This window comes from Bos mutus, chromosome 24 (assembly GCF_027580195.1).
Source record: "Bos mutus isolate GX-2022 chromosome 24, NWIPB_WYAK_1.1, whole genome shotgun sequence".
NCBI classification, from domain to species: domain Eukaryota; kingdom Metazoa; phylum Chordata; class Mammalia; order Artiodactyla; family Bovidae; genus Bos; species Bos mutus.
The window spans coordinates 40,214,534-40,237,261 of NC_091640.1; the positions used below are offsets into that span (position 1 = coordinate 40,214,534).

The following is a 22,728-nucleotide window of genomic DNA, read 5'->3' on the forward strand; positions in this document are numbered from 1 at the left end:
TTTGATGATGGGCCTGAAGCCAGCTGAACATACTTTAGAAGTTTCTAAGGTATCTGATTGAGTTTATCAGCTTCTTTCTCGGAGCTTCTTTACTGCCTCTCAGAAGGATTAGAGAGTTTGTTGACAATTGTGCCGAGTTTGACATGATGAAACACTTAATCCGAAAGGAGCCTCGCAGACAGGGCCGATTCCTCGGCTGCTTCATTGAGTAATGAAGGACCAACAGCTCCCCCTAGTGAAATAACAGGGGTACTAAACGTTTCTATGGGTTCCCGGATGGCTCAGATGGTAAAGAACCTGCCTGCCATGCAGGAGACCCTGGTTCGATCCCTGGGTTGGGAAGATCTCCTGGCGTAGGGAATGGCAACCCACTCCAGTGTTCTTGCCTGGAGAGTGCTGTGGACAGAGAAGCCTGGCAGCCTACAGTCCATGAGGTTGAAAAGAGTTGAACACGACTGAGCAACTAACACTTTGACAAGGAAAAGGAAACCTGAGATATATGAACATACACTATTGTCTTACTTTTACTTAAAATTCTGCATATTTTGTGACTTCTTTGGTCATTCGGATGGTAAAGAATCTCCTGCAATGCAGGAGATGCAGGTTCGATCCCTGAGTTGGAAAGATCTCCTGGAGAAGGGAATGGCTACCCACTCCAGTATTCTTACCTGGAGAATTCCACGGACAGAGGATCCTAGTGGGCTACAGTTCGAGGGATAGCAAAGAGTCAGACACAGCTGAGCGACTAACACTATTTAAACATTTCTATGAGATAACTTCAGAGACCTATTACATCAGCTCGAATTCAGGATCAAACCTCTTTCTATTGCAGATCTTCAGAAGTAGAATCAAAAACTATCAGTAAAAATTCTGATTATCAGTTAGGAATAAGTTAAACAATATATTAACTGTTATATTTATAACTGAAAGACTTTATCCTATAATGCACTTTATTTTATGTTTATTATTATTTTTAAATATTCTACTTAAATCTTTAATATCTGGCTGCACCGGATCTTATGTGCTCCATCTTTGCTACGGCATGTGAACTCTCGGTTGCAGCCTGTGGGATCTAGTTCTCTGACCAGGGATTGAATCTGGGCCCCCTGGCGTTGGGAGTGTGGAGCCTCAGCCGCTGGAGCATCACAGAAGTCCCTCATACACTTATTTACATAGTCTTGTTCTTCAGTTGCAAAGTCATATCTGATTCTCTGTGTCCCCATGGACTGCACCGTGCTAGGCTTCCCGGTCCTTCACTAGCTCTCGGAATTTGCTCGAACTCATGTCCTAAATCTGAAAATAAAAAACAGATAAAAGTGAATTTGTCTCAGAACAATCATTCATCTCCACTTATCAAAACAGTCATAAGGGCTTATTAAAAGAACAGCAAATATTGAAAGATTACTGGTAAGATCAAAATATTTTGACTGGATTTTCATGAGAAATTAATAAATATGGCTAAGAAATGCCACTAATATATGTGGGGAAAATTATAAAATGCCAAGAAAGAAACACATATCCTATTTTTCTCTTCTCCAGGTGTGAACAGTGCTTAGTAGAGATTGGAATCTTCCTAACTGTCTTCCCTACCTGGTTCATTCATCGAAATGGAAAATTATTCTGCAGAGCTCTCAAGTAATGCATGACACGAGAGAAGTGATTCCCAGAAGACTTTAAAATTAAATGAAAAGAGACCCAAAGGCCCAAATTACATGGAGCCACAAATTACATACAGAAGTCAAATCAATAAGATTTGACAATCTAGTGGAAACGGCTTGACAGAGAAGAAATTACTTCTTTCAGATTCTACTAATTGTTGAATAGAACACATATTCATGGAATTCATTCACAGTTGAAGTGCATTCACTAGATAGGTTAGAGAAAAGCTCTTATCAAATTATACTTTTAAATGTAAGCAATATAGAGTTGGTTAATATTTAATGTTAATCTACCGTTTGGGGGCATTCAATGAAAACAGCAAAGTTCAAGCTTTGAACCAGGAAGCAAAGCATTCAAATTTGGTTGGATTTTCAGGCAGAAATACAAATAATAATCCATGTTGAGTTACAGAGTTTCTGATGCAGACACCTAGAAAAATGAGTTTCCAAACAGTTTTCATCAACAGTATCTGATGGGTCTAAGAACCCCATCTAAATGGGTGTCATTTCTGGAAAGAGATCTAAATTTAGAGCCTTGCTAATGTCCAGCATTATCCTCCCAAGCCTCTTCAGATGCACCTGTCCTGACCACAGAAGTCCATCCAACTGAGGGGAGCTCACTGCTTCCGGCTCAGGAGTTAGTACAGCCCGCCTCCCACTTGCCTGCTTTTAATCCTTTGTGTCTCCCTGATGACCTTGGTTCTTTGATTCTGTTGCTTTTCCCCCCTCTCTCAAGAACTTTGCTATGGCGACAAGAAAAGGAAGCATATTTTCCCAAAGTAACATCTTTTCCATCGTTGTAAATGAGACTATGTTTACACATGATCACTGTTGCGATAACAATGAAAAGACTGTAGAAGTTTGTGATTCCAACAGTCTGGATACAAGATACCCTGACCAGTTCTTCCACTTACACCAACAAAGCCTGCTGGGCTACAAAATAACTAAAGATATTGATAACCTAATAAGAATCTTTAAAAAATGATACAAACGAACTTGTTTACAAAACAGAAATAGACTCACAGAAGAAGTAGAATCCCATGGACACAGGAGCCTGGTGGGCTACAGCCCATAGCGTTGCAGTCGGACATGACTGAAGCGACCTAGCACACACACAGAGAAAACAGATGCCAACTTGAATTGTATTTTTGGCAAAAGGAAAATCTATCAGAAATGAAAGTAAAATAAGCTACTTTTCAGATCAATAAAAACTTTTCCAGATGGTATTTTTTTTTTTTTTTTTGCCATGCCTCAAGGCCTGTGGGATCTTAGTTACCTGATCAGGGATAGAACCAACACCTCCAGCCTTGGAAGCTGGGAGTCTTAACCATTGGACCACCAGGGATGTGCCTTCTAGCAGTAACTTTTGTTAATGAAATTCTGAAGGCAGTGTTTCATGAAAAGGAAGGGGACTTCAAATGTAGATCTGAGATGTAAGAGGGAGCACAAGGAGGGATAAACCTATGCAAATGATGGCTGTGTAAAACAGTATCAATCAACTCTGTAGGGTTTAAAAAGCAACATTAAAAAAATGCACTACAAAAAAAGGAGTATGCAAAGTATGGTGTTCCAAATTCCTTGTATCATTTAGCAAAATTGTTAAGATATTGCTAATTGCTAAGTCACTTCAGTCATGTCTGACTCTATGCGACCCCATAGATGGCAGCCCACTAGGCTCCTCTGTCCCTGGGATTCTCCAGGCAAGAATACTGGAGTGGGTTGCCATTTCCTTCTCCAATGCATGGAAGTGAAAAGTGAAAGTGAAGTCACTCAGTCGTGCCCGACTCTTAGCGACCCCATGGACTGCAGCCTACCAGGCTCCTCGGTCCATGGGATTTTCCAGGCAAGAGTACTGGAGTGGGGTGCCATTGCCTGTTAAGATATTATGTGACTTTAAATTTGATTAAGTTAAACAATGTCAACGATCGGACTGGTGAGAGACACAGGTGGGATCCCCAAGGTCGTGGTAATGCGCCATTTCGTAATCTAAGCTATGGACACATGGTTGTGCATTTTATCTGTTGCATTCTTTTCTTTTACCCATCTTCATATCTGCTTGGTGTTATGAATTAGCCAGGAGAGAGGTTTGTGTGATGAGCCAGTAGCTGTTCAGTCACTACATCACGTCCGACTCTGTGACCTCCTGGGCTGCAGCACGCCAGGCTTCACTGTCCTTTGCTATCTCCCGGAGTTTGCTCAAATTCATGTCCATTGAGACGGTGATACTGTCCAACCATCTCATGCTCCGTCTCCCCCTTCTCCTCCGGCCCATAGTCTTTCTCAGCATCAGGGTCCTTTCCAATGAGTTGGCTCTTCATGTCAGGTGGCCGAAGTATTGGAGACAGTTGAGTGAAATGTAATACTGCTTTCAAGGTGCTTACACTGCACTGAAGGAAATAGAAATGTCCTTGAACGATTAAAGTTCAAGGGAGGAACTGAAAAGCAGCTAGGAATCTTGCACAGCCAGTAAAGTGAGAGGAGAGGGCAGACAGTGAAATGGGGCTCATTAAGCTAACTGAGAAGGATTGGTGAAAGGGGTGGCCCGGACAAGGGATGAATAGTCTGTCTAGTTCACAAGTTAAACAGACCAGTTTGCGGTAGAAAACTGAAAATAAAAACAATGATTGTATCATTTGCCTACTTTAGCCCTCATTTCCTAGAAAGACTGATTGGAAGGGCAACAGGGTCACTTTCAGATATTCCTCCATAACAATCTGCCCTCCTTAGATGCAATGTGAAAGCTGGAGCTCAGGTGCAAGTCTTGTCCAAGAAACCTAGCTGGGGAGCAATAAAGCAGGACTTGGGATTTTATGTTTCCCATATGTATTCAAACCTTTTTACAGATACAGTGTAGATCTTTGAACTGCAGGGGCCATCCCTGTCCTTCACTGGCTATTAGATGTTTTAGATAAAGGAAAAACTCAAATACACATGGAGTGAAAATGCATCCGTCATTAAGAAGAAGCGCATCGCTAGGAATCTGAGAGTCACAAGGAGAGTGTGTTAGTCATAAAGAAAACCTTCCTTTATGCACTCCTTCTTTTATTGGGAATGACTTGGGTGCCATTACACAGGTTCTCTGTCCTACAGCTTCCAGATTTACAATGATTACCCAACATGATTGATCAATAAACTATCCAATAACTCATCAGGGTGGCTGGAGTGTAAGGTACTTTGCATTTTGTGATTGAAAATCCTCTCAAACTATCACTTGTAACTTTGATCTTATTCTAAACCTATTATCAATGATGTTGGAGATTTATTGGTTGAATGTGGCTAATGGAATCTCCAACAAGTCAACTACAATGTTCCCCCTGAGACTTGTATTCTAAACAGCACAGGTATTGTGATTGTTCCAGTGGATTCTAACTGTGGGTCTACAACTGTTTGACCATGGGAACTTCAAGATTCTTTGCCTCTCTGAGATCAGACATCCTCTGAATAATGGAAACAGCACTATGCCACCTCCTAACTCCCCAAGGGTCTTGGGAAAATCAGAAATGAAAGTAGTATTTCTTTGAAAACTAGAAGGTTGCACACACACACAAATAGTATTATTTTTCCTAATTGAACAATTTAGGAAATTAAGGTATAGTGGATATAAAAGAAACAGTACATGTTTAAAATATAAGTTGAAAAGTTTTAGCACACACACACATATATACCAAAGTCTCTTCATATTCCTAGATAATTTTTGCTCGTGGCTGTTTCCCTTCTTCCTTTCTAATCTAAAAGATTCTTCTTTCTTTCCCCTCTCTAATTGCATTGGTTAGGACCTCTAGTACAATGTTAAATAGTAGTGGTGAGAGTGGACATCTTTTCCTTGTTTCTGATCTCAGAGAGAAAGACTCCAGTCTATAGCCACTAAGTATGATGTTAGCTGTAGGTGGTTTGTAGATGCTGCTTATTGGGTCAAGGAAATTTCCTTCTATTTCTAGTCTGTAAACAGTTTGTTTAATCAGGAATATCAGTTTTTATCAGATGTTGAATTTTGCCAAGTAGTTTTTCTGCATTTATTGAGGTGATCATGTAGCATGTTAATATATGACTTATATGATTGATTTTCAAACATTAAATCAACCTTGTATTTCTAGAATAAACCCCATTTGGACCCGACATGTTATCCTTTAAATATATTGTTTGATTAAATTTGCTACAACTTTGTTAAGGATTTTTACATCTATATTCTTAAGGATGTTAGTCATCTTTCTTGTAATATTTTTGTCTGGTTTTGTATCCAAGGAATGCTGGCCTCATAGAATGAATAGGTGAGTATTCCCTCATCTGGAATTTCATTGATGAGTTTGTATAGAATTAATATTATTTCTTCCTTAAGTATCAGAGCTGCAAATGCCTCCCCACCCACCCACCTCCATTCTGCAACTGAGTCATCTTTTCCTGTTTCCTTGCCTGTCTAGCACTTTCTGATTGGATAACAATAATGGTTTGAATTTTACCTTGCTAGAATCTGGATATTTTGTGTTACTATATACATTTCTGAGCTTTGTTCTGGAATGCCATTCATTTCCTTCAAAAGGATTGGATCCTTTTGTGGCTTGCTTTTAGCTTTGTTGACTGGGTCCAAGCAGATCCCCTTTTGAAGTTTTTTTCACTACTAAGTCAGTACTACATGAGTCTTTAAACTGATAATATAAGTTTTAAATTTATCTTATTGAACTATAGTTGATTTACAGTGCCGTGTTAATTTCTACTGTACAGTAGAGTGATTCAGTTATATACACACACGTATGTTCTTTTTCATACTCTTTTCTACTATGGTTTTTATTACAGGATATTAATATAGCTCCCTGTGCTATTCAGTAGGATCATAGTTATCCATCCTATATATAATAGTTTGCATCTGCTTATGCAGACTCCTACTCTATCCCTCCTCCACCCACTCCACCCCAACTGATGTGGTATAAATGACAAGGGTTCCAGTTTTTTGCCCGAATGATGGCTGGTCCCGTGTGAGCTGAAGCAGCTGTTCTCTGTAATCCTTTCTGGTGGTTCTTTTCCTGGCCTCGGTAGTTTCATCACGTGCAGATGCTGATCAGCATTCTGCAAGCTGAGGGGAGGGGGCCCTCTGCAGATTTTGAGTTCTGTCTGTGGAGCTCTTGCCTCTCTGGTTCTCTGCCCAGAGAACTCCAGCCCTTCTGACTTCCTCGTCCTCCCAGCACCTTCTCGTGAACTCAGAGAGCCTGCCTGGCTCTACCTGATGGCCCTCCCCTCCAGGTGATGGTGGGCTAACCTCGTCTGTTTCTCCTTTCTCAGGAATCACTTTCCTCTGCTTATGTCCAATTTCTGAAAATCATTGTTTCATGGATTTTGTCCTCTTTTTTCTACATTCCGTCTTGACTGGAAGTGAAAGTATCTTTGTGACCCCATGGACTTTAGCCCACCAAGCTTCTCTGTCCATGGGGATTCTCCAGGCAGGAATATTGAAGTGGGTTGCCATGCCCTCCTCCAGGGAATCTTCCCAACCCAGGGATATAACCCAGGTCTCCCACATTGCAGGCAGATTCTTTACCATCTGAGCCACCAGGGAAGTCCTCAAATTTACTATTTATACTAATTTCAATTTACATAATTCTGTCTTCTCTGCCTGCCTTTCCACTTCTAATCAGATGTTAGGATTTCATGAAACCAAAGTCATGTTAAAGGAGAATCCAGGGTTTGGAGGAAAGAAGGAAGAAAGAATTAATCAAGTTAAAGATAAAAATAGTTCAATACCTTCAGTAGGTTCCTCCTACCTGTGAAACATCATGCTTGGTGCCATTAGACTTTGCATGAGCCATGAACCCCTATGGATTTAGAGTCAAATGCAGTTGTTGTTGGTGTTCAATCGCCAAGTCATATCTGATTCTTTGCCACCCCATGGACTGCAGCATGCCAGGCTTCCCTGTCCTTCACTATCTCCCGGAGTTTGCTCAAACTTATGTCCATTGAGTCAGTGATGCCATCCAACCATCTTATCCTCTGCCCCCTGCTTCTCCTCCTGTCCTCAATTTTTCCCAGCATCAGGGTCTTTTCCAATGAGTCGTCTCTTCACATCAGGTGGCCAGAGTATTAGAGCTTCAGCTTCAGTATCAGTCCTTCCAATGAATATTCAGGGTTAATTTCTTTTAGGATTGACTGATTTGATCTCCTTGCAATCCAAGGGACTCTCAAGAGTCTTCTCCAGCACCACAGTTCGAATAGGAAAAGTTTTCTGAGACTTGAGGATTTCACTTTGAAAAAGAGGACACCCTTACCCATTTCTCTTTCACTTTCTGCTTCTTCCTCCATTCATTTCCTAAACCTCCCAGAAAACTATTTCCCCAGCAAGACAGCCTGTGTTTGCTGCTTGGAAGTTCTGCATGTCTGGGATCCTTCCCTGATTGCTAGGGGCTTCCCAAGTCTTCCTACTCAACCATTCAGCCCTGGTCTGGGAAAAAATGATGAAGCCAATAGCTGCAACCACTCAGGGATGATCTTACAAAACCTGACTCTTGTGTGCATCTCTGTTCACTTACGCCTTCTGTTGTCCTGTGGTCGCTGATGCTTTATTTATGTCGGGCATGCGGACTGCTGTGCTGGCCCTTTCAGAGCGTCTGGCACCGTTGTGGGAGCACTCAGTTCTGCTACATTTGTGTCACACATTTGCGACACACTGAAAGGATGAAGTTGGAGGTTCAGGGAAATGTCAGCCTGGGATGGGTGTGAGGCTAGCTGCGTTTCTCTGTCTACCAGAAGAAACATTACTTTAAATTGATTTGTCGTTTTCAAAACCACAATCCCAATGAATGTTTCATAAGAGGCTACTACCAACTTTTATGGGGACACTGGTGGTCCCTGCAGACTCCAGATCTGCTATGAATTGATTTTCAGACTTCTGCTTATTCTTTGAACTGCCAATCAAATCATGCAGTAACTTCTCCTTAATGGAAACTTAGCTAAAGAAAGAGCAGTATCTTCCGGGTGTGGATAGGCATGATGCTCAACTGTGCCCTCCCTCGAAAGGGAAGCTTAGGAAGGTGTTCAGGAGTAGAGACAAGCCTTTGGTGGGAGTGAGACCCTACGAAGCACATGGACCAAGGTACCAGGAAGCAAACTCTCCCCCATCTCTTCACCTGGCTGCAGTTAGGACTCAATCTTTGTGTTCCTTGTGTTTATGTACCTTGTCTGGCTCCTCTTTGAGACTGAGACCTGAAGATGTGGCTTTGGGTTATGTCATATATCCCTCATATAGGTGATGCCACACAATATTTGTCTTTCTCTGACTTATTCCACTTAGCATGATGTTCTCAGGATCCATGCATGTTGCCACAAGTGGAAGGTTGTCCTTACTTGTGGCTGTATAATATTCCATTGAATGAGTACATACCACATCTTCTTTATCCATTTATCCACTGACAGACATTTAAATTATTTCCATATTTGGGCCACTGTGAAAAATGCGACAGTGAACATGGGAAAGCACTACCTCTTTAACATCCTGTATTCATTCTCTTTGGATAAATACCCAGAAGTAGGATTGCTGGGGACTTTTAATTTTTTTGAGGAATCTCCTTCCACGGTAGCTGCACCAGGTTACATTCCTGTTAACAGAGAACATGGGTTCTCTTTCCTCCAAATCCTGGCCAAAGGTTATTTCTTGTCTTGTTGATAACAGTCATCCTAAGAGATGTGAGTTTTGATTTGCATTTCCCTGACGGTTGGTGATATATGAATGAGGGCATCTCGCTTCCCTTGTTTCATTCACAGCTGACACTCCTTGACATCCACCTGAATTAAGATACTAAATATGCACAGATGTTTCTTTTCCTTGGTTAAGGCTCCTTTGTCCTGTTCTCCATCATTCTAATTTCCAGTCCTCCACCATCTGCCACTATTTATTTAGGCTCTTCCTCATTTCCATTTCATAATTTTTAAAAATACTGACTTTTGATTACTGTTTCATACTTCCAAAGTCCTTAATTGTTTTTTTAAAGCCAGTCAGGAATATTAAAAAATAACATTACCAAATGATGACATTGAATAAAAACCAAATGCCAAGAGCTGTCCGCCAAATGAATAAAACACTACAGTTTTTCATCCAAACCAGAATGGATCACGGTGGGTGATTTCTTAAATACAGACAACCCTTATTTGACTGCTGGGTCTCTAAAAAGATCCGAAAGTCAGGGAAACCCAGTTGAAAATGCAAATATCCTTGTGCCTGGGAAGAGCTACCAGGGTAGTGCATGTTGCCTAAGCAGAGGGGGTGGAATGGGGGTCTTGTGGTGGAAAGGCCTGGAAAGGATAAGGTCACTGGAATACCTGATGAGAAAGGAACTATGAGACAACCTAGAGAAAAGATGTGAATGAGATTTAACAAAGGGCAGACGAAGAAGAAGAAGGCAGGGGCGGGGAAGGGGAAGGGGAGGGGGAGGGAAATCAGGAAGCACATTAGGAAAATTAAATAGTCACCATCAAAGGAACTGAGTCTCCTGCTTCTCTCATTCTTCCCTTTCCAGTCTGCCTGTGTGTATTTCTACCTGGCACACCTACTCTTTCTAGTTCCCTATCTCTTTCTGAATCCAGCATCATTGCTGAGTATCGGACACTATGACATCTGCTAGGGCAGAGGCATATGGGCTAGTATTCTTGGCTGGAGAATCCCATGGACAGAGGAGCCTGGCAGCCTACAGTTCATGGATGGCTAAGAGTTGGAGATGACTGAATGACTCTCACTTTCCCTTCACAGGGCAAAGGTACCAGGATATGGACCCCTGCCCTGAGCAGCAGCCAGAGGAGGAGGGCGATGCGGGGAGAGGGGGCAGATGGGACATTGAAGATGAGAACACAATTGCCAAATAGGCTTTTTGCAGGGTAATGGTTTTTATTAACTAATCACAAGGCTTAACATAATCCCAAGAATGACATTTTACAGGTTTAACAGATTCAGCAGTTCCATCAACTAGCTAGATTAGCCCCAATGACACAATAAAACTCTTCTGTTTACTGAAAGTCTGTAAGACAGTGAGCCCTAGGCATTCTTCCAGAGAGTAGAATAGTCAGTGAAAGTAAATGGAACAGAAAATAGGTGGAGAGAGGCAGGGGGCGGGGAGGGAGAGGGAGGGAAAGAAGAGAAAGTGCGAGGAGTAAACCCGAAAAGGACACGGAGTTGGGTGTCTGAGGATAAGAGCTGGAGGGATTTGGGAAGGTCATCATCTTTGAAAGTCATTGTAGGAGTCGGACTGAACTCAGAATCAAGGTGACACAGCAGCCTCTTTTTCTACAAGAGTATTCTGGAAAGAGCTTGTCTTCACAACATCAACATGCACCGTTTGAAACCGGCTAACCACAGTCGAGTCCTTCCATATAAGGTCCTGTCAAAAAGTTTCACAACCATCTTTTTGGAGCCAAGCAAATTATTTTTAACCAGGAGACACCAAAGGCTCTCTGAAGTAGGTCAGCAAACAGAAGTCTGTGTTCTTCCACTGCTGATGCTAATCTCATGACTCAAAACGGTTGAAAAGGATAAACATCAACAACAAACATACAGAAAGGTTAATAAAAACCTAGCCCCTAAAGCATGGAGGACTCCCAGGTCGCTGGTTTACTGCTTCTGAATCTATAGATAACTGAGCCAAGATCCAGTGAGTTGAGTGATGTCTCCAGAGCCTGGGGGCTGAACGTAAATCCTGGCATTCTGACTCCTGAAAGCAGCATCTCCTCGGCTACACCACCCTCTGCTATAACACCTGTGAAGAAATAGGTTCTATATCCTCTTTTTTTTCAGCCCTCGGCTTTCAGGATTCTCTTCCAGATTCCGGTAAGGTCATAGAGCAACATTCGTGCGTTGAACAATCTGAGCTCGGGGCACAAAAGTGAAATGCTTTTATTTTCTCCAATTGCTGCCCTTAACTATACTTGCCTACCTCCTAAACACATCTTGAGTAAAGCCCTCAGTTCTTTTGTTAATTTTAGGTATTAAAATATGTCTGCTCCTGTTTAAAACTTTAATTTCCTTTTTTCTTGTCGACCCATGTTGTTCTTACAGTTTGCTCTGCACTGAAAGAATAATTTCAATTTATTTAATTGTTCATCTTTATCACTTTTGTTTCATCTTCCCATTACTTTTTAAAAAAATCAACACTTTAATTTGAAATAATTTTGGACAGAGAAAAGTTTCAAAATGGTACAGAGAATTCCTACATATTCTTAGCCCATAATTCCCCAATAATAATATTTTACTTCTTTTGCTTTATTATTTGGTTATACACACACACACACACACACACACATATTTAAAACTATATTTGTATACCATTTTCTTACACATTTGTATACACATTTGAGAGTAAGATATAGACATCATGCTTCTTTGCTCCTAAATACTTCACTATGTATTTCTTTTTAAAAATGACTTTCTCTTATATGACCATGAAATGATTTTCAAAGCATAAAGTTGACATTGATGCAACACTATGATCTACTCTACAAACCTTATTCAAATTTCAGAATTATCCCACTAATGTCCTCATAATAAAATAAGAAAATTAATTTTTTTCTGGTTCAAGATCCAATCAAGTATCATATATATTACCTTTAATTGTCATTTTTCCTTTTGCTTCTTTTCTTTGGAACAATTTTTTAGTTCTTTTTTTCTTCTTTTTATTGGCTTGAAAGTAAAAACCATCTACACTGCAGAATTGTGCTCTATTCCGTTCAGTTCAGTTCAGTCACTCAGTCATGTCCAACTCTTTGTGACCCATGGCCTGCAGCACGCCAGGCCTCCCTGTCCATCACCAACTCCCAGAGTTTACTCAAATTCATGTCTATTGAGTCGGTGATGCCATTCAACCACATAATCCTCTGTTGTCCCCTTCTCCTCCCACCTTCAATCTTTCCCAGCATCAGCGTCTTTTCAAATGAGTCAGTTCTTCACATTAGGTGGCCAAAGTATTGGAGTTTCAGCTTCAACATTGGTCCTTCCAATGAATATTCAGGACTGATTTCCTTTAGGATGGACTGGTTGGATCTCCTTGCTGTCCAAGGGACTCTCAAGAGTCTTCTCCAACACCGCAATTCAAAAGCATCAGTTCTTCAGCACTCAGCCTTCTTTATGGTTCAACTCTCACATCCATACATGACCAGTGGAAAAACCATAGCTTTGACTAGACAGACTTTTGCTGGCAGAGTACTATCTCTGCTTTTAATGTGCTGTCTAGGTTGGTCATAACTTTCCCTCCATGGAGTAAGCGTCTTTTAGTTTTATGGCTGCAGTCACCATCTGCAGTGATTTTGGAGCCCAAAAAAATAAAGTCCGACACTGTTTCCACTGTTTCCCCATCTATTTCCCATAAAGTGATGGGACCAGGTGCCATGATCTTAGTTTTCTGAATGTTGAACTTTAAGCCAACCTTTTCACTCTCCTCTTTCACTTTCATCAACAGGCTTTTTAGTTCTTCGCTTTCTGCCATAAGGCTGGTGTCATCTGCATATCTGAGGTTATTGATATTTCTCCTGGCAGTCTTGATTCCAGCTTGTGGTTCATCCAGCCCAGCATTTCTTACGATGTACTCTGCATATACGTTAAACAAGGGTGTGCTCTATTAGGGTGTGCTATTTATTTTTTTAACCTGATTTTTCTTTGTGTTTTTTAATAATAAAACATAAATTTAAAGATCATAAGAGAAGATCCTCTTCTTATACATTCAAATAACAAGTCTATGAGTTCTTACTTCTTATACTAAAACTTTCTGAAGCATCTTTACAAATTGCATTTTAAGAGGCTTGAGTCTCATCGAATACATCATTCTCATGATAAAAGAAGAGAGAGAAAGAGAAGAAAAGAAGGAAGGATGGAAAGTAACAAAGGAAAATGTATGACTTATAATTTTATACATGGCATTGTTGAAAATACCCCAGACAGAAGACCACTTCTGATTTTACTATGCATGGATGAGAACCAAATCTACTGTGTACAATTTTACCTGTATAAGTTAGTTTCTGTTGTAGTATAACAAGTCATTCTTAAACATAACTACTTTAAACAATGAATATTATATTTGTTCATGATTCTCTGGGTCAGCGAGCTGGGCTGGGCTCAGCTGGGTGGTTCTGCTGGTCTCACCCGCCATCACTCCTGGAGCTGCAGTCGTCGGGTGGCTCCACTGGTTGGTATTGGCTGTCAGCTGGACACCTCTTTCCTTATGGATGCTCATCTTCAAGGGAGCAGGCCTGGACTTCTTCATATGACAGAAATAGGGTGAGAGTGGACTCCAAACGCCCTCAGCCTAAACAACTCACTGACTTTTAGAAACTGAATCCATCACTTCTGCTATATTTTGTTGGTCAAACTATGCCTCATGTGTAGCCTGAATTCAAGACATTGGGAAACAGACACCATTTCTTCATGGGAGGTGCAGCAAAAACAATGTGAAAGAGTGAGTGTGCAGAGTGGGAAGAGTTATTATACCCAAGTGTGCAAACAATGTACCACCACATTTAACAGCTGAAAGAACTTTCCAAAGATTTGCTTCTTGTATCTCCATCTGACCTCCAGTTCTGCACCTTCATGTCATGGCACTAATCATGGAATACAGTGAGTGTCGCGTCATCCTGGAAGCCACCCCAGGATGGCTAGCAATGATTTAATTATCCATAGAAGTGACAGAGAATCCTCCAAACAAGATACGTACCTTATCCAAATTCTTCCCATATGCCCCCCACCCCACCATGATGTTTATTTGCTCCAATGCCTTTTGAACTGGAGGGAAGAGCAATTGGAGGGGAAGTCAAGTGGATTGTAGCTAAAATTACTTCCTTACTTTTATACATTTCATTTTTAAAAAAATTCTACAATGTGAGCTCATCACTAGGGACTCGCTTGGTGCCTTGGAAGTATCTTGAGCAAGTGAGATGCCCTAAGGTTAAGCTGCAGTAGCTTCTCAGTGAATCCAGCTTGCCTGGGAGCTTCAGAGAATATCTCAGGATCAGAATGAGACTGGGCTTCCCTGAGGCCACAAGTCCATACATGGAGACAGAAGCCTCTGAGAGCGCATTTGATTCCACACCTTGTATTTCATATGCTGACAAGTTGATAGAGGAGATTTTGTGGGGCATAAGGTACCAGTCAACGGACATGAATTTAAGCAAACTCTGGGAGATGGTGAAGAACAGGGAAGCCTGGCGTGCTACAGTCCATGGGGTCACAAAGAGTCGGGCATGACTTAGCAACTGAACAACAACGACAAAGGTACTATTCTAGACTTATTCTTTGGGAGCATATTTGCTTCTCAAAGGACAAATTTACAGGGATGTGAGCTGAACCAAAAGCCAAAACAAACTGCTCCAATTTACTGAACTGCAGAACAAATTGAACCAAATACACAAATTTTTATAGAGCCACAAACCACGGCAAAGGTTTTCTTTCCCTTTCAAAAAAAAGAAAACATGTTTTGCTTTCTTTCCCATCATGTTTTCATTAATTTTGTTTTTGAGTTCTAAAAAGTTCTGGAGATAGAGCCTGCATGATTTTTAACCAAACCGAGGCGTACAAAAAAATAACTTTTTTGTTTTCTTAGAACTAAACTGAAGTCTTTCTCAAGCTCTCATAGCTGCCTGGAAATGGAAAACATACACAAAACCTTCCTTAAAAAGACAGTTCAGATCATAGATTTTGCAGTAATTTTTGGTTTAAACTCAACCAAATTTTAAAATTTCTCCTTCCGCATGCTTTCCTTGGTTCTGAGCTCTCTCTTTTGGACTTATGACGTCAAAACCTTGTAGGGAAACCAGACAGGAAGTTGGGCAACTGCTTTCTTTAAGTCTAGTCTCCAGACTGGGGGGTGGGGGTAGGGGGTGGTCAAGATCCCACCAATTTACAGCCACTCCAACAAGTGCCTCCCTCAGGAACTTAGCTGGGGCAGTAGGCAGTGCACACGTATTTGCAAAGACCAGAACTCTGAGCAGTGGAACACGGGTCCTGCTTGGGCTGGTGAGAAGAAGCCTGGGTGCCTGCCTAGAGCTTGCGAGGGGACAAGCACAAGAGATAAGACTGTGCAACCACAGGACATGTGCTAATGTGCAAATAAAATTGACTTAGTTGGACATAATTCATAACTGCAAAAATTTTAAAGCATTTCCCATACTTAACCCCATACTTAATACTGAAGCAACTTAGCAGCAGCAGCATATATGTATATATAGATATATATACTCATTTTCATATTCTTTTCCATTGTGGTTTATTACAGGATATTGAATATATCTCCTTGTACTATACAGTGGGACCCTGTTGTTTATCCATTCTCTCTATAATAGCTTGCATCTGCTCACCCCATACTCCTGGCCCATCCCTTGCCTACCCCCTCCCCTTTGGCAACCACAAGTTTGTTCTCTATGTCTGTGAGTCTGTTTCTGTTTTGTAGATAAGTTCATTTGTAGTCATAGTCTGGATTCCACATATAAGTGATATCATATGGTGTTTGTCTTTCTCACTCTAAGTATAGAGGCATCTTAACTCCCTTCCTTTCAGCTAAAATGCAAACACTTGAAAATCAAGTAATGGCCCAGGTAGATCACGATGATGTTGATATTATATTTGTTGTTTAGTTGCTAAATCGTGCCCCACTCTTTGTGACCCCATGGACTGTGGCCTGCCAGGCCCCTCTGTCCATGGGATTCTCCAGGCAAGAATACTGGAGTGGGTTGCCATTTCCTTCTTCAGGGGATCTTCCTGACTCAGGAATCAAACCAGGGTCTCCTGCATTGCAGGCAGATTCTTTACTGACTGAGCTACAAGGGAAGCCCCAATATTATCACTTATTGGAGCCCAACTCTGGGCCACTGTTATACATAGTCTAATCCTCAAAAAAAAAAAACAACTCAGCCAGACTGAAAACTTGCTTTATCAGGTCACGAAACTAGTAGAAGAGCAATTGTAATAGTACTCATCATCACTAACATTCACCGATTACTTTCTGCCAAGAGCTGAGCTAAACAGTTTACCTGCTTCATCTCATTTAATCTTCATAGCAATCCCAAATTATTATTACCCCTGTCCCTCAGAGGAGGGAATTGAGGTTTAGATATGTTAAGTAGTTGGCCCCAGGTCACACAGCTAGAAAGTGACAGAACAAGGACTTGATCCCAAGCTCTCTGCCTGCAAATCCTACTCGAACAAGAATTTAAAACTGGATGTAGAATTCCTCCAACTCAGGGCTTCACCTTGACAGGGATGGGAGCTTTGTTCTGCTAACATGGTTCACGCCAAATCTGAAATTAAAACAGTAATAGGCCATTGGAGGAGTTTTAAAATGAGATTCCAGCTTATAATTTAATCAAACATGTAAGTTCAATAACATACCATGCCTATTTTACATTTCCTGTTTGAAGCAACTGTCTCAGATGGGGCTGTATGTTTCCCTTGACTGAACTTTTGTCTTTTTGCTTCTATTTTTTATTTTCTGAGCCATTAAAAAATTTATCATCTTAAAATTTCACAATAATTTGAAACTTCAATCTTTAATGAAGCTCTGCTTGGGTCTGAGGATGTTACGTGGATTCTCTTTGTTCTTAAACTCACGACCTTGCTTTCCATTATGAACTTATGCGTGATGTCAACTCGGTGTTTAATTACTCTCTCAGCTTTTAATCAAAGCATCTTTTTATTTCCTCATTCCTTCACTGCGGTTCAGCATGAAGTGTGCTCTGAGGATCGGGCCCAAATGAGCAGGACTATAAACGCCTTCAGTGGTTACTCAGCTCCACAGGGACAAACGGGAGGATGCAGGGGAAATGGAAGTAAGGAGAAGTAGCATTCTCCCTACAGAAGGATTTCCTGAGAAGGAAAGGAGTGGGGATAGCAAAACGGATCTCTCTCTGGGGGCAACCCTTCTAAAAGCTCAATTATCATTGTTTGAGGTGAGGTCTCTTCTGAGAGATGAAATAGACTCGGCTTGTGGGACCAAGCTTTGTTCAAGGAGCTGCAGTGATGGGAGCTAAACTGGGGGTTCTGAAAACAAGCAAACAAAGGAGCTCATAGATCCGGAGAATGGAGTAGGGGTTGCAGAGGTGAAGATGGGCAACATGAGTGAAGTGGGCAAAACCCACAAACCTTAAGTTATGAAATAAATGCCCTGACAACAAATTGTACACCGTGGTGACTAAAGTTAACACAATGTTGCTTGTTTGAAAGTTGCTAAGAGAGAAGATCTTAAGAGTTCCCATCACAAGAAAACAAGATTCTGTAACTGTGCGTGAAAACAAAATTCTGTAACTGTGTGTGACAACGGATGTTAACTAGACTCCTTGTTGGGATCATTTCACAATGTTTACAAATAATGGATCATTATGTGGTACACCTGAAAGTAATACAACGTCATATGTCAATTATACTTCCATTAAAACACTTCTGGATTTTGCGATGAGCCCGGACACGCAGGATGTAGGTAAAAAGAGGGGTGCTCTAGGAAGACAAATGTCAAAATATAGGAACAGAGACGCAATGAAAAGCAATCAGGATAACACCACTCAGCCATAAACAAGGAATGAAATTTTGCTGTTTGCAGCAACATGGACGGACTTAGAGGGCATTGTGCTAAGTGGAACAAGTCGGACAGAGAAAGGCAGATACTGAATGATATCACTTCTGTGTGAAATTTAAAAAATACAACAAACTAGTGAACATAACAAAAAAGATAACTCACAAACACAGAGAACAAACTAGAGATATTACTAGTGGGGAGAGAGAAGGAGGAGGGACAATATAGGGGTAGAGGATTAAGAAGTATAAACTATTATGCATAAAATAAGCTATAAGGATACACTGTACGGGGTTTCCCAGTTGGCACCAGGGGTAAAGAATCTGCCTGTGAATGCAGGAGGCAGAGGAGATGCACTTTCGATCCCTGGGTCAGGAAGATCCTCTGCAGTAGGAAATGGCACCCCACTCCAGTATTCTTGCCCGGGAAATTCTGTGGACAGAGGAGCCTGGTGGGCTCTTACAGGGGTGCAAAGAGTTGGACGACTGAGCATGCATGCCACAGTATGCATTGTACAACATGGGGAATATAGCCAATATTTTATATTAATTGTAAATGGAATATAACCTTTAAAAAATATGCATCATTATATTGCATACCTGCAAATTACATAGTATTGTATATCAACCGTATATCAGTGAATCAATCGATAAAAACAACACACAGATAAACATGAAAGCCAAAAGGCCTCTGTGTTGTTTTTTTCCTCACATCAGACTTCCAACAGGAATTAGACGTTTGTTTGATTCAGTGACCATTTATTGAGCACCTACTGTGTCCTCAGAATTGTTTCAGGGACATGGGGTAATAAGGAGCTTTGTGGACAAGCGAGTTTGGGAGAGAAGCTTGACTTAGAGAAACAGCTGCGTTTGGACCTGCCTGAGGGCTTCCTGCTCTCTGGAGAAAGTGTGCTTTGCCCCGCGGGGAGCTGATGGTCGGCACAGCTTGGCTAAGAGGAAGGTCCAGGAGAAGAAAGAGACCAGGCTCGCTCTGCATGGGTTCCGGAGCCCTGAGGCAGCCGTGCAATTGGCCGTCCTTCATGCGCTCTGTCCTGTATCCACTCACAGGTTTCTCGTGGAGATGGGTTCTATGGGTCTTAGGTGTATTAAGCCATTTAATTCCCACAGTACCCTTATGGAATTCTATGATTATCTCCATTTTACATATGAAAACATGGAAACACAGACAAGCTAAGTAGCTTGCCTTGGGCCACATGGCCTTTGAGTAATAAACTCAGGATGACAACCCAAGAGTCCCTGGCCTGGCAAGCAAGGCTCACAACACTGACCACCAGGCTAGCTGTCTCTCAATGCGGTGCCTCTGAGGTAGCAGTTGAGGGCATGTCCTAATCAGAATAGTAATAAGCCTCTTTACTAAGAAGAGAAGTTGTGCAGACAGAGGCAGGTTATTCAGAGGGCCAAAGAATTGATGCCTTCGAACTGTGGTGCTAGAAAAGACTCTTGAGAGTCCCTTCGACAGCAAGACCAAACTAGTCAATCTCAAAGGAAATCAACCCCGAATATTCATTGGAAGGACTCATGCCGAAGCTGAAGCTCTGAAATTTTGGTCACCTGATGTGAAGAGCTGAATTATGGGAAAAGACCCTGATGCTAAGAAAGATTAAGGGCAGGAAGAAAAGGGAGCGACAGAGGATGAGATGGCTGGATGGCATCACCAATGCAATGGACATGAACTTGGGCAAACTCTGGGAGATGGTGACCGATGGGAGGCCTGGTGTGCTATAGTCCATGGGATCTCAAAGAGTCAGACATGACTGGGCGACCAAACAAATATGAGAACAGGATTTATATCAGAAGACTGGATGTGGATTAGAATTCTAATACTAACTAGTTCTGCATCAGTTAACCCCACTGACTCTCAGTTTCCTTATATTTAACATAAGGTTAACAATATTGGACTTCTCTGATGGCTCAGATGGTAAAGAACCTGCCTGCAATGCAGGAGATCTAGGTTCGATCCCTGGGTCGGGAAGATTCCCTGGAGAAGGGAATGGCAGCTCACTCCAGTATTCTTGCCTGGAAAATCCCATAGACAGAGGAGCCTGGTGGGCTTCTTCACTCTCACAGTATTGATCTTATAAGCCTTCTGAATATCAAACTGTATAACAGTGTCTGAAACAACTCCTGGCACTAAATAAACACTCTGTAAACAGATGGTGAGTTAAAGATCTAGAAACTCTTCAGAGACACATGTCTGGTTGCCTTTGACAAGAGTGTGAAGTTCACAAACAAGGACAAACTCAGCATCAAAGGGGCAGGGGTGTTCAGTAAATGAATCTAGGGGTGTGGTGTGGAGTCTGTGTGTGGAATAGCTGCCATTCATAGAGCAACTGTCATTTACTGAGGTCCCCATGAACCACCACTGTACCATTAATAACCATAAATTTAGGGCATTTTGCTATGTACTCTGGCTTTCACCATTACATTTTACAGATCTTAAATTTACACTAATAGAACATCTATTGGAAATAATTCTCTTTATTCTCATTATGGCTTTTCAGATCATGTCTACACATTATATTTTACAGATGCTTAGCCAGGGACTGTTCTGAGACACAGTGGTCCAGCTTTGTGAAATCTAGCAGCAAGCAGAGCTTGGGCAAAGATGTGGCCAGCTTAGCCCTGGAGCTCCTACCTCCAGCTCTGCTATTGAGGAAATATGGGCTAAAGGAGAAAAAAAAAAACTTTTTTGTTACAAGAAAATACATTGAAGTAGATATGTATAGGAAAAATATCAAAATTTACATATGCAAAACATTAACTAGATTGTGTCCATATTTTTCTATATTTTCTACTTTCAAACTTAAAATCAGTAAAATGGTTATTTTAATAACCTGTTGAAATAGGAAAATTTCTTCCATCAAAAATTAACAGACATGATGTGTAAAGCGAATTATTTTCAATAGATGCCCCATTAGTGTGAGTTCAGGAGTAGTTCTGGGTGTTTCCATAACCCAGTATTTTATACTCTGCTCATTTAAGTTTTATTGGGAATTTAAAAAGTAAGAAATGTTGATTTATGTATGTTGAACAAGAATCACTTGGAGTATTATAAAACTGTAGTTACCATGATGGGCATGATAAATTATACTTTGATAATTACATACCTTTTTTAGGTTTTAAAGACAGTCCCATTACTTACCATGCCCTGGAATTTTGAGAACTTGTCAACAAGGCTGTGCTCTGAGACTTAATGCCAAACTGAAATCCACTCAGCTTCAAAAGGTCTCGTTCAGCAAAAGTCAGATGTGTGGGCTTCACAGTGAACTCTAAAGCCCACAGCAGTTACTGTTTATTCCTCAGGGACCAGTCTCAATGCGAGCAAGATAAAAGCTTGCTTGGATTTTGCCTGTTTTCACCAGAAAGAGGTTAAGTCTCACTTGCACTTCCTTGCAATGGTTTCACTTACAGTAAGAATCTGACTCGTAGGGTAGAAAGGGGGTCTCCATGGCATAGACGGGGACAGCCCAGAGACAGTGAGCATCCCCTCCGTGAACCTGCTCTGACTGGACCACTGTGGTTAACAAGAGGCAGCACCCACATTTCAAGAACTCAGAAGAAGCAGTCAGCAATTCACACAGCTCGTCCACTTGATAGATGAGAACCTTGGTAAAGAACTGAACTATTTGGGGAGGGGGATTGAATTTGTTATGCCAAAGCCTTCAGGAATATTTTAACTCTGGCTTCTCCTGGTTGTGTTGGCAGAGAAAGCAGGGTTAATGCCTAATTGTGAGGTTATTTCTATTGTGTCGTTTCATAGTCATTTCTTTACCGATTGTCCCTCTAGCCACACTCCATAGAAACTTGAAAACAGAAAGCCATATCCTAGCTGTAGTTATTCGAGCTCTCTACAGGGTTAAGTCTAGCACTTTCTTATGGTTCCAATCAGGGCTGTTGAGTTGGACTCCCTGGGTTTGAATTCTGATTCTGCCACTGAGTAGACACTGAACTTGGGAGAGTGACTTGATTTTGCATTAGTAACTTAACCTCTCTCTTGTCTTCATTTCCTCATCTGTGAAATGGAGGTAATTTTAACATTCATCTTCTCCGTAAAGTGTCTAGGGTTCATATAGTAAATATTTGACCAGATCAGATCAGTCGCTCAGTCATGTCTGACTCTTTGCGACCCCATGAATCGCAGCATGCCAGGCCTCCCTGTCCATCACCAACTCCCGGAGTTCACTGAGACGCACGTCCATCGAGTCAGTGATGCCATCCAGCCATCTCATCCTCTGTCGTCCCCTTCTCCTCCTGCCCCCAATCCCTCCCAGCATCAGGGTCTTTTCCAATGAATCAACTCTTCACATGAGGTGGCCAAAGTACTGGAGTTTCATCTTTAGCATCATTCCTTCCAAAGAAATCCCAGGGCTGATCTCCTTCACAATGGACTGGTTGGATCTCCTTGCAGTCCAAGGGACTCTCAAGAGTCTTCTCCAACACCACAGTTCAAAAGCATCAATTCTTCAGCGCTCAGCCTTCTTCACAGTCCAACTCTCACATCCGTACATGACCACAGGAAAAACCATAGCCTTG

The 22,728-nt window shown here is 41.5% G+C and overlaps 1 long non-coding RNA gene across 1 annotated transcript; it reads right to left on the reverse strand.

The window, feature by feature from the left end:
* Positions 1–991: 991 nt before the first annotated feature.
* LOC138985384 (uncharacterized) lies at positions 992–13,054 on the reverse strand. Its single transcript, XR_011462443.1, has 3 exons — positions 12,232–13,054; positions 2,682–2,761; positions 992–1,293 (listed from the first exon to the last, which is right to left on the reverse strand). It is a non-coding gene; the product is annotated as an uncharacterized lncRNA (long non-coding RNA).
* Positions 13,055–22,728: the final 9,674 nt, after the last annotated feature.